This window comes from Mus caroli, chromosome 1, assembly GCF_900094665.2.
Source record: "Mus caroli chromosome 1, CAROLI_EIJ_v1.1, whole genome shotgun sequence".
Classification (NCBI taxonomy): Eukaryota; Metazoa; Chordata; class Mammalia; order Rodentia; family Muridae; genus Mus; species Mus caroli.
Window position 1 is genome coordinate 29,186,594 of NC_034570.1, and position 12,473 is coordinate 29,199,066.

The window sequence follows — 12,473 nt, forward strand, 5'->3', positions numbered from 1 at the left end:
CATTCTGATCAAAGCTCAATTTTACTTTTTCAGACACTCAGTTATAAAGGAAGGGGGAGGGAACCCGATTTCCCGCCAAACAATCTCGGGATCCAGTAGCAGGAATGAACACGTGTGTGTCTCCAAGCAACAAAGCGACAGGGTCCAGCAGTGGGAGTGGCAGAACGAATGAGCAGGAAACTCCACCCTTGAGCAAGCAGGTTCCAGGGTAGGGGAAGGTAGACCACAGCCTAGGAAGACCCAACCCACTATGGCTGGTGCCATCCCCAGGGACAGGGTCCAGGTTGTATATAAAACAAGCTTAGTAAGCCGTGAGGAGTCAGGCAATGACCAGTGGTCCTCTCTGGCTTCTACTTCAGTTCCTGCCAGACTCGCTCCATGATGGACCATGACTGGGCCTTGTAAGCCAGATCAACCCTCCCTCTCCTAGTTGCTCTTGGTCACCGTGTTAATCACAGCAATAGGAAGCAAACCAGGACAGGCAGAATGGCCATTTTCTCAATATTAATGTTTCCAGTCCATGAGCACAGACATTTCTTCGCCTCCCAGTGTCTCCCTTGGCTCCTTGGTCAGTGTCTTGAGTTTTCACTGCAGAGACTTCTTGTTTCCTTGCTTAGGTCTCATCCCAGGAATTTACCTTTTTGTAGCTATTATTTTTAAGTTTTTTTTTAAAATGTATATGAGTACACCTGAATGACAGAAGAGGGCATCAGATCCCAGATAGTTGTGAGCCACCATGTGGGTACCTCTGGATGAGCTCTCTTAACGTCTGAGCCATCTCTCCATCCCCCTGTAGCGGTTATTAATGGAATCATTTCCCTGATAACTTTTTTCAATGTTTGCCATCAGTAGAAAGGAATGCTACTGATTTTTATGTGTTAATTTTGTATCTTGACATTTTGCTGAAGACAAAGCCTGGGCAATGTGGAGAGAGAAGGAACTGTTGTGTTCCTGATCTCAGTAGGGATGCTTTGAGTTTTTCTGTTTAGCATGACATAACTACAGGTTTTCCATATTATATATAATATATTATGCCTTTATTATATTGAGGTATTCTGCCTTCGTGCCCAGATTTTCCATGGCTGTCCTGGAACTTACTATGTAAATCAGGCTGGACTTTCATAGAGATCCACTAGCCTGTATCTGGAGTCCTGGGATTAAGGTATGCACCACCATGTCTGGCAGACTGTTTTTGAAACAAGGTTGGGGCCTCCTGTTTTACAGGCTAGTCTTGAGCTTCCCCCTCTTCTATTTCAAGAGACCCCCCCCTCCATTCCCATTCCCTGCTTTTCAGTCTCCTGAGTCCAGGGCACAGGCATACACATGTTAGCCTTTCTCTTTCATTTAAAATTAACATTAAAATATTCAGAAGTGATTGAATGCCTTCCCTTCATCCCCCCCCCCAGCCACCCTCCCCCCAAACAGGCTGCCCTGGAACGTACAGAGATCCACCTACCTCTGCCTCCCAATGCTAGGATTAGAGGTGTGTGTCCCCTCTTTGCCTAAAAATAGCTAAAGGGTTTTATTGTATGTTCAGGAGTTGGCAACTGACCTCATCACCCAACTGAGTCACAGACACGAACCCTCTGTGACTGTCATCATGAAAGGATGTAGAATTTTGAGAAAAGCCCTTTCTATTGCAATACCTACTGAAATGATCGTGTGTTTTCTTTCTTTGACTAACATACACGTATGCATTATACTTATTAGGTCCATTGAATCATCCCAGCATGTTTGTAATGAAGCCAATTGGATCATGATAAATAATCTATTTGATGTGATTTGAATTGGGTATCCAAAGATTTTTGTTTTGTTTTGTTTTGAGATTTTTATATCCATATTCATCAGGAAAATCAGTAATTATATTTATATTTACCCTTATCTGGTTTTGGTGCCAAAGTATGGTGGCTTCCCAAAAAAAGACTGGGAGAATTTCTTCCTTTTCTGTTTTATAGAATAATTTGAGCAATATCAGTGGTAATTCCTTGAATGTCTCTGGTCCAGTTCTTTTTGTTATGTTTGTTTGTTTGTTTATGTGACATTTAACAAGACCGTTGCTTCAAATACATTGTTATAACCTGTTTAAATTATTTAGCTAGTCTTGGCTTAATTGTCAAAGGTCATATGCATGTATATATTCATCCACACTTACAAGCAGTAGATGAGGAAAAAAATTCAGGACCGATATTAATAAAATAGAAACAAAAACAACAATGACAAATAATTGGGGCTGAAGAGATGGGTCAGTGGTTAAGAGCACTGACTACTCTTCCAGATGTCCTGAGTTCAATTCCCAGCATCCACATGGTGGCTCACAACCATCTGTAATGGGATCTGATGCACTCTTCTGGTGTGTGTCTGAAGATTGCTACAGTATACTTATATACATAAAATAAATAAAATTTTTTTTAAAAAAGACACAAATAATCAATGGAATGAACAGTCCTTTGCCAAAGTAACTAACCTTTGCCAAAGTGGCCAAAAGAGGGAGATCTAAATCCACAAAATTAGAAATGAAAAGGGGTTATTACAATGCATGTCAGTGGAACTCAGAAAATCATTCGTGTATCAAAACCAAATTCCATTAAATTGGAAAGTAAAAAAAAAAAGGATTAATTTCTACATGCCTCTAATAGAATAAAAATAGAGCACATGAAGCTGGGGGCTAGGGGTGAGATATGCTGGGGCAGAACCTGGGCGGTTAGAAGGAGCAGGAGGTAGCTATGACTAAATAGCTAAAGGTTTCAGGGAATGAATAAATAAGAGAATAAATGGCTATCCTCTTAATATAAACAAAAACGTGTCCATGTTGGAAATAAGGGTAACCTACAATAAATAACTTCACTGGGACTCACAAGAAAACACAGCACTAACCATCTGAGAGCTCCACAAATGCTTCTTACACCCAAGTAAACACTGCAGTGAGGATCCCTACGCAGGACTGGAGGGGTGGCTCAGGGGTTAAAAGTAGGTATTGCCCTAGCATAAGATCTGCACTCGTTTCCCAGTACTCACATGACTGGGGCAGATTACAACTGCCCAAGAATCTGGCCCCTGAGGTCACCTGCACATATGAGGCACACACATATACACATCAATAAAATGAAAATAAACATTAAATCACCGTGTGGGGAGTGGGGGAGATGATATTGGAGGTGATGGTGTTTATGCATGTGGACCAGAGTTCTGGCCCCTCATACCCACACGGATGCTAGGCAGTCATGGCAACCCACCTAATTTCAGCATTTGACAAGTGAAGACAGGAGTCCTCCAGAGCAGATTGGCTAGTTCAGCTGAGTGGGAAGCTCGCCTGCTTAAGAGGCCTCTAGTGAGGCCTGTTGATTTTGATAGCCAAACACAGCAAGGCAGCCTTGTGTGTCTACGAAGGGCCTGTAGTGTCAAGACCTTTGGGGCTTTGGACTTGACCTGGCAGGGCAGATGAGGAAAAGATAAAAGGACAGACACAGAGCCATGCGAACAGAAGAGCTGGGTTAGCTAGGATCTGCTGAGCCGTGAACTCTGCCTGATGGAGACATGCTGCCAAATCAGAAACTCAGTATGTTTACTGTATCAACAGCACCTCAGCGACTTCTGACAGTTTAGGTCTAGGGCAGGAAAGTCAGCTCCAGAGTTTGATCTACCCACTGCCTCAGGCTCCTCAGATGCAGCGGCGGGGGTGGGGTGGGGGCGGGGGCATGTGTATCAACCCAGTGGGTATGTGTTTGGCTAACAATGATTTTAGATGGCGTAAGCAATCTATATCTATCAATAGTCTCTGGAACATTAGGAATTTTTCTGCTGGTGTCCCACATCTAGGATGGCTCCTTCCTAGAACAGTTAGTGGTTTGTCTAGTAATTAGAGTTTAACCTGAGGACAGGGCCTAGTGTATAAAATGGAGGCCTGGTTACAAAGTGGAATCTATCTTGTCACGTTGGGGTCCTACATTCCCCACTTCACAAGAAGGCCCAATCATGGGGCTTCAGTGTCCATGATTTCTGGGTGCAAGGGTTGATATTGAGATCTGAGGACCACCAATTGAACTGCACTAATCCAGTCTCTAACGAAATTGGTTAACCCGTCTAGTATGCACAGCCCAAAGGTTAGTAAAGGTATAACTAACAAGTGGTCCAGCAAGGGTAGAGATTAAGATAGTGAGTCAAGGGGATCCATTAAACCTGCTTTCACACCATCCTTGATTTTGTTCCATTTCTAATTTTCTGTTCTATATTCTCCTTCTTGGCTCTGCCATATTATCCCTAACTATGCCAGTCTGGTCTACATAGACACAACATTCTTCTCTTTGTACGACATACAGTCCACCTTGCTGTAAGAACAATAGACCTAATCCTCTTCTATTCTGCAACCCAATTTCAGCCAGGGAAGAGGGTGATTTTTCTAAGTCAGACACTGATTTTTCTAGTCTCTCAACATCCTGTCAATAGCCAGCCTCCGTGCCTGATAATGAGCATCTTGCAATACCAGAGCAGAGGTTCTAGTGCCTATGGCCCTAGCAATACCTATATCTAAGAGGGTAGAGAGAGCAAGGGCAGTTATGGGTTCCATTTTGGATCATTTATGAGCCCTAGGAGTGAGATGATTAAAGACATCTTTTCCTGAACGATATGCTATTCTTAGGATGAGTTGTACCAGGACACAGAAATCAGAGGAGGCATTTAAGACTCCAGTGGAATGCATGGAGTTAGACCAATAGAGCATGCCCACCGTATGTTTATCAGGAGGTGCCCTAACCTGCAGGGATAATCAGCGGGGACCTAGGGCAGGGGAGAGAGAGTGAGAGAGACAAGAGACACGAAGAATGAGAGCAAGACAGTTTGTCTGATCGAGCTCTGAAAAACTTTATTCTGGGATGGCAATATAAGAAAGAGGAGGCTTCAAGGGACGGGGGAAGAGTCCGGGGGCTCTCCAAAGGTCAGGTGGCAATCTTCAGTTCTTGGAACCAACTGTCACAGTGCCCTCTCTACCCACAAATATTCTTTCTGTTATGACCATGAACATTTTCTCAGGGCTGTTTATGTAAGCTAGAAAATTTCCACAAAGCCATGGTTGAGGCCTTGGCTCCCGGCATCTCCTCCCTTTTAATTATTTTGATTAAGGCATTATGGGACTGGGGTGATCAATAGTCATCTCATCCTTGGATGAGTGGGCGTTAACCAGCAGGAGGAGCATTGACCTGATTCCTCCCGTGGGTACCATCATGACCCATAATCATGGCTCTTGGTATCTTTTGGGGAGGGGAGGCAGAGCCTTAGAAAAAAATCCTTAGGATAAGGTTGAAAAACAGATACCAACTTCCTTGAAAACTAGGTTTGTCTCACAAGGAATTCAGAGATGGTCCGAGTGAGACCTTCCCCTGCGGTGCTTAGCCTTGCAGCCCACACTGGTGCCCATACTGGATTCATTTTATGAAGAACCAGTATGCACAGGTCTGACTCCTATGCAGTTCCAGAAGGGGAATTATCAACCTCAGGTTCAGCAAGGCCTCTGTCAGCCAAATCAAGTCTATGATAATGAATCTGCAAAGGTCTTCATGCCATGGAATCAATCTGCTGTCTTATAAAACCAGTAATTTTGTTAAAAATGAAAGGCCCCAAAGTTACTAATAATAAAATGCTTATTAAAGGTCCAGGGAGGGGCATCAAGAGTGTGAACATGGAGGACTTCCACCAATTATCAGCAGCGGCTGGAAACTGTTTTTTCTGGAGCTCCAAATTACGTTTATGTAACTGTTGGATTTGAGTCTCCACTATGCCTGACTCTTCAGAAAGAGACAGGTGCCACCTTTCTCAGTGGTCAGCAAATCAAGTGCTTGTCGATTCTGTAAGGCAACTTGGGGGAGGGAAGTAAATTGTCCCTATAAAGAAGCTAATGTCTCAACTGATGCTTCCTCTGCCAAGGCAAATTGTTGGGATAATTTGGCAGTGGTGAGAAGAGAATGGGTTAAAGCTCCTCCAGCCAAACTGGCAGCCACAACAGAGGTTACCAAGGAGATGCTGGCCACTACAGGGAGGAAAACAGCTCCCTTTACTAATATGGGGGATGGGATGGGAGGGGGGACTATTCCAGCCCAAATACTAGTTGGTCAACTCAAATAGTTAGCAAGATCAACAGAGGAACTAGGGTCACAGGAAGACACAACAATTCTTTATCTATGTTTTTGGATAGAATTTTAGTAAGGGTACCATTACACCAAAAAAAGAACCCTTCAGGGGCAATCAGATCCTGACTAGGCGAGCTAGTTTGATTGCACAATTTATCCTTGGAACTAGTATAGCAGAATTTAAATTGCTGTTGTTCGGGGATCAAAAACAAGGATACTTCAAAAAATTGGAGAAAAAGCTTTATGACTGGCACCAGACATATTAAAAGGGATGGGATAAGGGACAGCTGTCAATGGAGGACGTCCTAATGCAGCACAAAGGAAGCAGGCTGAGACATTTCCTAATCCAGTAATATTGGCAAGTGTCAGGCCCTCTCTTTTGAATGATTGATGTAAAAACAACAGTCTTCCTGGAGGGCTGCACAGAGTCCTCCCTGTTGAAGGAATAAAAAATCAAGTCCCCTCCTGTTCTGAAAAACTACCTCAGACAAGGAAGTTAGAGGTTCTTGCAAATAAGAAATAGAAGTTTCTATTTTTTCTTTATCTGTATCTATTGCTGCTCTAAGAAGCTCATAATTTTTTTCCTGGCAAAACTAGGGCAGAAGTGCTTGTAGCTGTGCCTCCCACAAAAGCATATGGAGACATTAGTTCTAAATCTCTAGTAATTAATTTCTCTATTGATAGTAAAATTTCCTCCAGCAGGCATATTCATCAACTTAGTGTTGCTTACCATTACCACAACTTCTAGGCCTTCCCATACTGTTGGATGTAAAAAGGGATGGATCAGGGATGTAGGCCCAATACAGCTTCTCTATCGTCATTGTCAGGACACTCTACAAACTCACGATCAGCTTCATCCTTTGTCCCAGCATCAGCATGTCTCACTAACCACTCTGGCAGCTAGCATGCTCCTTCAGCATCCTGCAGAAAAAACTCAAACATGCCTTCTTCCCCACACTCAGAGAGTTCCTTGGTATAGAAATTTTAATATTTTTGTGGTGTACAGGGATATGATTCCCCCTTTTTTTTCAAAGCCAATTTTTCAGAGTGCAACGTGCACGTTCAACAGTTCCTTGTCCCATGGATTATAAGGAATTCCAGTTTTATGTTTAATTCCAAATTCCTTACAAAATTGTATAAAGTTGTTTCCAGTATAAGCAGGGCCATTATCTGTCTTGATGATTTTAGGCAACCCCATAGCAGTAAAAGCCTGTAAGCAATATCAATTACATTTCTAGAAGCTTTTCCTGTGTGTAGAGAAGCAAAAATGAATCCTGAACAAGTGTCAATACAGACATGTATATATTTCAATTTTCCAAATTCTGAATAACGAGTTACATCCAGTTGCCAAATATGATTGGGCATAAGGCCTCGTGGATTAACCCCTAAACGAGGAACTTGAGACAATGGAAGATAGTCAGGACATTGTTTTACAATCATTCTAGCTTGCTCCTTATTGATCTTATGTCAGAACCTTAAGGTATGACTAGAAAGATGAAATTTATTATGATCACATTTAGCCTTGATAGAGGGATCCCACCAAATGTGTCCTATACTCACGCAATCCCAGGAGGAGCAGAAGAAGGATTCAACTCCCCACATCATCACCGCTGGGTCTTGTTGCCATTTTTTGCACTGGGGTTAACATAGAGGTGAAATGTGCTGAGGAATCCATCAGCCCAGGATAGTCCAAGTGGGTGAGTTGGGTCGAAGTAGAGGTTGAGGAAACAGGTGCCAAGGGACACAGTCATGCTCTGCTGGTAGGAAATGCCACTGGTGAATGCATCTCTCAGAACCCAGGTTAGGTTCCAGAGCAGCTGAGGGCTAGAACCAATGAGAGAGCTGGCAACTCCTGGAAGCAAGAAGCCCATGCCAATAAGCTTAGAAGCACTGGAACTTGAGTTTTTATGGAGTCTCTTGGTCTCAGGCAACATGTCACCTTGGGGAGACATAGACTGGGTTTGGATGTGGGTCTGCAAGACATGGGTGTGTGTGATGTATCCAGGTAGCAATCTCATCAATCCTGAGGGCAGTGGGTGTTCTTAGGACCACGACATAGGGTCCTTCCCAGCAGGGCTCTAGGGTTCCCTTCTGGTGCCTTGACAGGAAGACCCAGCCTCCAGAGCAATAGCAGTGGGGAGGATGAGGTGGTGCAGCCTCAAAAACAGCCTTCAGGTGAGGCCAGAGCTCCTTTTGGGTGTAGGCTAGATGCTCAAGAGAGTGAAGTAAGTGGCAATCATCATTTTCAGCTAACACTTCAGATTTTAGGTTAGGTAAAGTGTGTGTGTGTGTGTGTGTGTGTGTCTTCTAAACATGATTTCATAAGGGGTTAAACCCAACGTATAGAGTATGTGTTGAACCCTATAGAGGGCGAAGGGGAGGAAAGCCATCCAGTTTCCGCCAGTCTCCGGGTTTAATTTAGTAAGGGTCTCTTATAAAGTTCTATTCATCCTCCCTACCTGTCTTGAGCTTGGGTGCCTATAAGCACAATGTAGTTTCCAATCCACTCCAATGGCTTTAGCCATCCCCTATGTTACCTTAGTGAAGAAGACAGGTCCCTTGTCAGAGCTTGGGAGGGCTGACATTCCATACCTGGCAAACACCTCCTCTGGTATCTTCTTGATCACTATTTGTGCTGTTTCATGCCTGGTAGGGTAGGCTTCAGTCCATCCTGAAAAGGTGTCTACAAGCATGACCTGTTGGTACCTGTAACCATATTTCCCTGGTCTTACCTCTCAGTAAAGTCTATGTCCCAGTGAGCGTCCGGTTTGGCATCCTTTATCCTTTGGTTGATTCTCTGCATTAGTGAGCTTACAGCTCAAGCATTTGTAGGCTATCTGTCTGATCTGGGACCTGAGGTTGAGGATCATTAGGTCTGCCTTTCCTACCAGATCCTCAGTTTTCTTGGTCCCCAAGTGGGTTGTCCAGTGTATATGCTAGAGCAGACTGGCTGCCAAATTGATGGGCAGGATTATTTTGCAGTCCCTGGTGAGCCACCATCCATCAGGCTTATGGGTCATAGGCAGTTTGTGAATAGAGAGAACATCCTCTTTGGAGTATTCAGGCTCATCTGGTTGGATTGGAGCTCCTGGGTCAGGCAGATGGAAAGTCAAAGCTGCCACAGGATTGAGAGCTGCTGCCTTGGCTGCCGAATCTGCCCCATTGACTGCCTTTTGCTTCAGGCATCATTGCCTTTTGGTGTTGTGGGTAGTGTATAATAGCCAGTTTCTTTGGAAGCCAAAGGGCCTTCAACAGGTTTAGGGTCTCCTGGTTTTTGTTGTTGTTGTTTTGTTGTTGTTTTGTTTTTTGTTTTGTTTTTCAAGACAGGGTTTCTCTGTATAGTCCTAGCTGTCCTGGAACTCACTTTGTAGACCAGGCTGGCCTCGAACTCAGAAATCCACCTGCCTCTGCCTCCCGAGTGCTGGGATTAAAGGTGTGCGCCACCACACCCGGCTTCCTGTTTGTTTTTAATAGTCTTTCCGTCAGCTGTCATGAGTCCTCTCTCCTGATAAATGGCCCCACGGACATGGGCTGTAGCAAAGGCATTTCTGCTATCTGTATAAATGTTGAGTCTTTTGCCTTTTTCCATTTTTAAGGCTTCTGTTAGGGCTATGAGTTTGCCCCATGGTGCAGAAGTGCTGGGTGGCTGGGCAGACGCCCATATAGTTTCTGAGTCTGATAACACTGCCACCCCTGCATACAAGCACAAAGCTTTACCGTCCATAATCCAAGTGGCTTCTGCATTCGGCAGAGGCCCGGGCTGTTAGGTTTTTCCCAACTCTGTGCACCTGGCTTAGTATGCCCATACAATCATGTACTGGGGTCTCCAAATCTGGGTCTGGTAGCAGAGAGGCTGGGTTCAGGGCAGCGCTTGGTAGGAAGTGGATACACTCAGGGTTTAGTAGCAGGCTTTGGTAGTCAGTCATGCGTGCATTGCTCACCCATTGATCTGGTGGTTGTTTGAGAACCCTTTCAATGGCATGGGGAGTGGTAATACAAAGTTCTTGCCTCGGAGTCTGTGTCCTTGGCTAGCAAGGCAGTGGTAGTGATAATTCTCAAACTCGGAGGCCATCCAGAAGCCACAGGGTCTAATTTCTTTGATAGGTATGCTACTGGGTGAATCCAGGATCCTAACGTTTGAGTGAGGACTCCTTTAGCTATGCCTTCGCTTTCATCTATATATAGATGAAAGGGCTTGGTGATGTCAGGTAGTGCCAATGCCGGGGCCACCAATAAGGCCTGTTTGAGTCTATTGAAAGATCTTTCCTGGGCCTCAGTCCATTGGGCTCCCCTTTTTTTTGGTGGCCTCATAGAGGGGCTTTGCCAATTCTGCAAAATTAGGGACCCAAATGCGGCAGAATCCTGCCGACCCCAAGGACTGTCTGACCTTCTGTTTTGTGGTGGGTGTGGGGATCTTCAAAATGGTATCTTTTCAGGCCTCCGATAGCCATCATTGGCCCCCTTTTAGGATGTTTCCCAAGTATGTTACCTCTTGTTGGCAGATTTGAGCCTTCTTAGCTGATGCCCTGTAGCTTAATTGCCCCAGTGCCAGCTGGACAGAGGCAGCTCCACCTTCAGAGCAGACCACCTCAGCCCCGCGTTAAACCTCGGGTTAACAAAGGCAAATGCACAGAAGACTGGGAAAGTCATTCTGGTTTAGTGTTCCTCCGTGCACGCGTAGACTCAGAAGTAGAGCCCAGAGCAGTGATGCACACCTGTAATCAGGAAGCAAGACAGAAGGATAGCTAAGTTTAAAAGGCCGGCCTAGGGTATATACAGGGACCCGTCTCAAAAAAAACAAAACAAAACAAAACAGAACAAAGCAAAAATCAAAAACAAAACCAAAAACAAACAAAAACGTTTGGAGACAGTTCCATACTGGAGAGAGGAGTCAGGCACAGACAAAACTCAAAAACAACCAAATAAGCAAACACATCCACTAGCTTGCAGTTGCAGCTCACAGCCCGGTGCGGCGAGCACTTCCTGCTAGCGGATGCCACCTCTGCTCCCTTCTCCCTGCTTTTTTTCTCAGTTTCCATTTCTCTGTTTGCTTGTTCCACTCAGGAACAAGAAATCTTTTACTCCGGGCCGAAAATATGGGAAGGGGCTAGCAGTAGAAACCTCTGTATGGACAACCCACAATGTTATCTTGATATTTTAAATATTACTTTTAACTTCAGTATCTATAGTTTTGCATATATAATGTAGATAATAGTTGATATAAATAGCTGAAATAAGTTACTGCTGGAAAAAAAAAACTAGTTCATAGGGTTATGAAGAAAGCTAAAGTCTATTTGCAGATCGATGACCCCTATGGCCCCAGTTTCCTGAGACTACGCCACTGTTTTCATGCGAGGTGTTAGGAGCAGCAACAAGACACGAATAGCAACGAATTAATTACAAACTATAAAAAGAAGCTGTTCCCATACCGGGAGTCGAACCCGGGCCGCCTGGGTGAAAACCAGGAATCCTAACCGCTAGACCATATGGGAGCTGCCAGCAGGTGTCTCTCCTTTGCTCTTATGTTACCTACGTCATTAGGGCGGCTTGTGCAAACTCCACCCTCCAAAATCTTCAGCATCTTCGCTTCCCAGGAAATAGTGAGGAATGCCCGCATCCGGTCGCTGCCGGAGCCCGTGACGCGAAAGGTAGAACTTTTTCCGTGCGTGGGAGTGAGCCTAAAGTCAGCAGCCGAGGGCACAGTCCTCACCCTATCCCGGCAGCCACAGCGTCGGGCTTCCCAGAGCCCACCACACCCGAAGCCCAGCCGCGCAGTAAATGCCTTTGTGTCTGGTTCTACATTTAATCTCGTGACTCTGGTGTGATTAGCGTTCCAGAAGTGGTCCTCAGGAAGAATTTATGGTCAAAAATTTTGTGTTCTCGGCCCTCTCTTCCATGTAGAGATGTCACTTTACTGACTGAAGAATGCTAGGAAGCTCGGTGGATGCCTTTCATGCTTCCAAAACTGGGAAGGCAAAGACTAGTGGGTTCTTGCGAGGCCATAGCCCTTCAGGTTTACAACTGTGCCCATCTCAAATTAAAAACAAAACGAAAGAAGAGGGTCCTTTTCTTTCTACTCATAATAGCCCCAAATATACAGGCACCGGAGAGCTAAAGGGGGAGAAGAATGTGCTGTCACAGGTTTGTAATTTTTCTTGCTGTTTATCATTAAAAATTGGTAGCTTTATGAGATAATTTTCGGAGATACACAGCCAGAAATGGACGGTGGTAGAAAAGCTGGGTGCCGGACTCACTTAACATCCAACTGAAATCCCAGAAGTTCATTACGATTCCTTTACTACGGTATTAATACAATCCCAAATCCCAAAATCACATAAATTCCACTTTCTTTTA

General features: G+C 44.6%; 1 non-coding gene across 1 annotated transcript; it reads right to left on the minus strand.

Moving 5' to 3' along the window:
- Positions 1-11,539: 11,539 nt before the first annotated feature.
- Trnae-uuc lies at positions 11,540-11,611 on the minus strand. The gene has a single exon. It is a non-coding gene; the product is annotated as a tRNA-Glu (tRNA).
- Positions 11,612-12,473: the final 862 nt, after the last annotated feature.